The sequence below is a fragment of the Canis aureus genome, chromosome 33, assembly GCF_053574225.1.
Source record: "Canis aureus isolate CA01 chromosome 33, VMU_Caureus_v.1.0, whole genome shotgun sequence".
Taxonomy (NCBI): Eukaryota; Metazoa; Chordata; class Mammalia; order Carnivora; family Canidae; genus Canis; species Canis aureus.
In genome coordinates, this window is record NC_135643.1 from 34,231,721 (window position 1) to 34,237,186 (window position 5,466).

The following is a 5,466-nucleotide window of genomic DNA, read 5'->3' on the forward strand; positions in this document are numbered from 1 at the left end:
GGGTCACATAGCTGGTATGTCGGGGCCTCCAGAAGCCACTATTAGCCTCTTTGTGTGCCTCTCTCAGTGTGTACTCTACTTTCAGCACAGCCAAAATTTCTTGGACATGTATACTTTTTTTTTTTTTTGGATACATGCATATATTTAATAGTGAAACAATTCATCAACAACAAAAAAAATTAGAAAAATTCATGAAACCTCAATGCTGTGGAAGAGAACAGGACATCAAGGCAAAAGATACAAAATCTGACCCAGAAGGCTGCCTGATGAGTTAAGCAAAGGCAAATTTGCTTAGGATAGTATTATATGCCATTGAAAAGAAAAATGGTTGGAAAGGTACCCACTTATTTGCATGGAAGCTGACAGCCTTACTGTATGCTACACGGAATGGAGGCGAAGAGCCAGGGAAGGGAGAGGGGTGACAGAGGAAAAGCAATACAGAATCCAGGGTAAGCAGATGGAAGAGACAAAGAGTTACAAAGAGATGACTCTAAGGCCTTTTGTTTGCAGTCTACAATAAACCTGTTACAAGTCTTTATGTCAGTCAAGTCCAATGATCACATAACGAGTAGCACTAGGCAAGTAGCACTAGGCGCAGTGAAGAACAATGGAGTGGTTTACAAAAGTAAAGGGATAACATGGTTCCTACTCTCAAGGAGCTTACAACCTATATGGGAAACAGATTCCACACACAAAACAAATTTACAAAGTAACATAAATATAAATAAATACACATCTGAATAAACAACATATGAAAGCCTAAGGGGTACTGGGTCAATACTTATCTAGAAGTCTGTAGGTCAAAGAAGGCTTTCTGAAGGAAAAACTTGGGGACTGAGTATAATGTTAGCAGAGAGTAGGGCATGTGCAAAAGCATAGAAGTGTAAGTAAATATGTCCAGGAAGCAGATTAGCTTGATTAAAGTAGAAAGTCTAAATAGGTCTCGTTGAGAAGTATGGTGAAACAGTAGGGGGTTAATTTGGTGAAAGACACTGCAGTGTTCGGTCTGGTCCCTAAAGCAAACAGGGAAAGAGGTTTTCTTTAAGTAATGATGGTAAGTGGCACATGTCCAGGAGTAACTCCACTGCTCTCAAAAGTTTTAGTTACTCGGAGACAGAGAAACTAGCAATGAAATGGTAGAGAAGTATTCAGCATCCTTGAACAGTTTAAGAGAAGAAACTGCCTTCTGCAAGAACACTTGCAAAGTGGCAAGTGAAAACAATCCATGAAACTCCTAGATTCAGGATCCACCATCCCAAAGGCCAGCCAGATCCCAGTAAAATCAAGTGCTCAAGTAGAATGTCCTAGGCCCTCATTACCAATTCTTAGTGGGGAGCGAATTGTATATGCTTATAAAAGAATTTATTTTTGAGCTACCATGACAATCAAGTTTGATCCTAACATTCTAGAAATTAAAATAGGAGGATGAGAAGAGCCCTAATCTATAGGGAATGCTCACGTCCCTGAAGGAGGACAGGTCAGTAGGGCCCAAATTCTTCCCTGGTCTTTATGTGGAAAGGCAAAACATCGCACCGTGAAAAGAGGCTTTTCTCAGCCAAAGCAAGTTAAGACCTCTTTCTTTAAGCCTATTGATCTGAAGTTGTTCCAGGAAGGACAAAAAGAGTCCAGGCCAGATACTCAGCAGCAGCCAGAGTTGGACCCTATTTCATTAGAGCTCCGCTGGGAGGCACTGGGTCCTACTGATGTTGAAATACACTGCTGAGGACCAATCTTGATGCCATTCGCCTCATTGTGGACATCAAATAAACCCTGCTGGATCTTCCTATATATTTCTTTGGCTGTGTTAATGAAGGCCTCTTCAACATTGCAGGCTGTTTTGGCTGAAGTTTCCATGAAGATAAGTCCATGCTCCCGGGCAAAGGCCTCTCCTTCTCTCTTCACATCCCTACAGGATTCTAAGTCACTCTTATTCCCAATCAGCATGATAACCATGTTGGAGCTGGAGTGTTGCCGGGCATCCTCTAACCAGGAGGTCAGGTGGTTGAAGGTTTCACGCCTTGTGATGTCATGTACTAGCAGTGCTCCAGCTGCTCCCCTGTAGTAGGAACGGGTGATAGAACGGAAGGATTCTTGCCCAGCCGTGTCCCAGATTTGCAGTTTGATTTGTTTTCCATCAATGTTGACCATACGGGCCCCAAACTCCACACCTATGGTGAGGTCGTGCACCGGCTGGAACCGCTTGTCCGTGAACTGCAGGAGGAGACATGACTTGCCCACGCCTGAAAGAGGAGCGCGGACGCCCCCCCCGCCGTGCGGGCCGTGGCCCAAGGGCTACCTGTCGGACATGTATACTTTTGTATAGAACGTGTTCACAGAGAATCAAGGTGGCTTTGTAGAAAGACTATTGAATAAATTATTTGAACACAGATCTTCGAATTTCCATCATGTTGCATATAAGTTTGGTTATCTGAAAAAAAGCACCCTTCCAGTGATTTTATATGTTTATGGAATTGCAGGGTTGGATTAGATCAAGGGTTCTTATTCCTGAATCTCAATTCACGGAACTCCCAAATTATATGCAAATGTTATTTTTGTGTCTGCATATGCATTTTCAAGGAACAATATTCATAACGTCTATTTCTCAAACGGTTTTGTAAAAAATAAAAAATGTTCAACGGAGTGGTTAAATTCTCTCACAATTCTAAAAATATTATGACTCCATCCAGCCGGAGGACGACATGGAGCAGAAAGGATTAGGAAATGACAAGGAAACTATTAGATTCCATGATTTTTATTTAAACAGTTTTTGGCCAAAACAATTTTTCTAAACCTGCCATTTAAAATTAAAAACCTATAGAGCTTTTTTTCTTTTTTGTCCAAGCCCAAATCTACATCTTTATATATGAGTGGGAAAAATAATGAATCTGGTCTGATCAGGATCCAGAGAGACCTTAATGGTAAATGGTGTTGTTAAAAATTATAATACATTTCAGGAGGAAAAAATTGAATCTCATAACCATTCCTGGCTTGAATGAATCAGTAAGTGTATTTAGTTTGAGAAAGAAAAGGTGGAAAATTATCTATTCCATTGCATTGATTAACCTTGAATCTTGTATCCAGTTAATTTTAGAGCTCAGATACCCAGTTATTTAAAAAGCCTTTTTTATTTATTATTCCTCTCAAATAAATAACCAAATACCCCGAAGCTTCTGGTCACATGGAGCTGCGGGATTTCAGAGGAAATAAAAAGCTTACTATCTTTCAATTCCTCATATTTAAAAATAATGATATCTTGGAGAGTAATAACAGAGTGCCTGTATCCTGATCATATAATGAAATGACCACCAGAGTGAGTACAGCAGGGAAGACGCTATTTAAACTAATCTCCTTGATTACTTTTCAAAGGTACAGAAAGTTTCAATGAGGGAACATCTGCTTTTTGTTAGGAATTTGTCCACAGCCAAAATTTTTTGGAAGACAATCTTAGGGATCATAGGGATCACACAATAGCTTTGTCTGGATTTATTAATTGTGCATGGCATCTGTCCATGAAATATACTTGTTGGCATTAGACTGTACTCATGTTTGAAAGAAACAGAGTTTGTCAGAAGGATTATGATCAGAATTACAATTAATTTAAAGAAATTAAACCAAATTTTCAAAAAAGTGATGAGTATTTATTTATACAGTCATCACCCATTCATAATAAAACTTGTGCAGTTTGGCTCTTCCACTTTGAGCACCCCATCTTTGTTCCCTCCTAAAACCTGTTTTTCATCATTGGTTTCAAATAATCTTATCACCAATTTTAATGGTTATTTCTGAGTGAAAGATGTTTGTATATGTTCAGAAGACACTATTGATCTCCAGCTCTTTTTTCTGGCTGTATCTTCTATTATTTTCTGTGATTATTTTTTATTCTTCTGATTCTTCTCCATCCTCTTAACCTCTTTCTTCTCCCTCTAAACATAGGTTTTCACCAAGATAATATTTTTAATTCTTCTTTTATTTTTTCTAAAATTTCTTCTTGAGTGATCTCATCATAAAGGGGTAATTCCAAGTAGAATACAATCAATAGGTCCCCATATATTTACTAAAGTCATAAAATATAACTGAAAGGAAATGTGGTTAGTGAATAAAAAGGTCTAAGACAGGGAAGCAGCCTAAGATGCACTAGTGAGAAGGGGAAATGAGAGTGAGATCCAGGTATTATGATTCTAAATGCAATCCTTGTTCCATTATACAAGGAGCTGGGAGGTCACAGCTCAGAGAAGTAAAGATGGAGAAGGAAGCCATACAGCCTTAGGTGAGGCTGCATAGTACATTGCTGTTGAAAGCAACTAGACAGAAAAGAGATTGTGTTAGGTGACAATTTGTTTAAATGATAATTTTCCTTCCATAATTAATATTCCACATCACTGTTTAGTTTGTTCTAGTTTCCAGATTGGCTTTTGTCATGGCCCCTTCGCCATGGTTAGAACTGGAGGGTATTATGCTGAGTGAAGTAAGTCAATCGGAGAAGGACAATCATTATATGGTTTCACTCATATGGGGAATATAAGAAATAGTGAAAGGGATTATAAGGGAAAGGAGGGGAAATGAGTGGGAAAAATTAGAGAGGGAGACAAACCATGAGAGACTCCTAACTCTGGGAAATGAACAAGGGGCAGTGGAAGGGGACGTGGGCGGGGGGATGGGGTGACTGGGTGACTGGCACTGAGGGGGGCACTTGACAGGATAAGCACTGGGTGTTACACTATATGTTGGCAAATCGAACTTCAATTAAAAAAAAAAAAGAAAGAAAGAAAAGAAATACTCGGATGGCCTTCCAAAAATTTTTTCTTCCTTTTCTTTCTTTTTTAAAGCTGTTTTTAAAAATTTAACCTACTTGTAACAAAGGTAACTTCCCTACGATATTTGTATTTGTAGTTTAGTAGAATATATAACTTATTGTCATCTTACTAGTATAACTTCATTTCCTTCTAGTGGCACTACTAATAATCTCATCTGCTAGGCTGCTTTACAAAGTTCCATTTATACTTGCTATCACGGTACCTAAAATTCCCTCTTCCTAATACATTTGCACTTTCTTTCTTTTTTAAAAATATTTTATTTATTTATTCATAAAAGACACACAGAGAGAGTCAGAGACACAGACAGAGGGAGAAGCAGGCTCCATGCAGGGAACCTGACGTGGGACTCAATCCTGGGTCTCCAGGATCATGCCCTGGGCTGAAGGTGGTACAAAACCGCTGAGCCACCCAGGCTGCCCTGCATTTTCTTTTTTTTTTTTTTTTTTTTAATTTTTATTTATTTATGATAGTCACAGAGAGAGAGAGAGAGAGAGAGAGAGAGAGGCAGAGACACAGGCAGAGGGAGAAGCAGGCTCCATGCACCGGGAGCCTGACGTGGGATTCGATCCCGGGTCTCCAGGATCGCGCCCTGGGCCAAAGGCAGGCGCTAAACCACTGCGCCACCCAGGGATCCCTGCCCTGCATTTTCTTT

The 5,466-nt window shown here is 39.6% G+C and overlaps 1 pseudogene; it reads right to left on the minus strand.

Moving 5' to 3' along the window:
• Positions 1 to 233: 233 nt before the first annotated feature.
• Positions 234 to 2,269, minus strand: LOC144303997 (ras-related protein Rab-2B pseudogene; annotated as a pseudogene).
• Between the last annotated feature and the right edge of the window lie 3,197 nt (positions 2,270 to 5,466).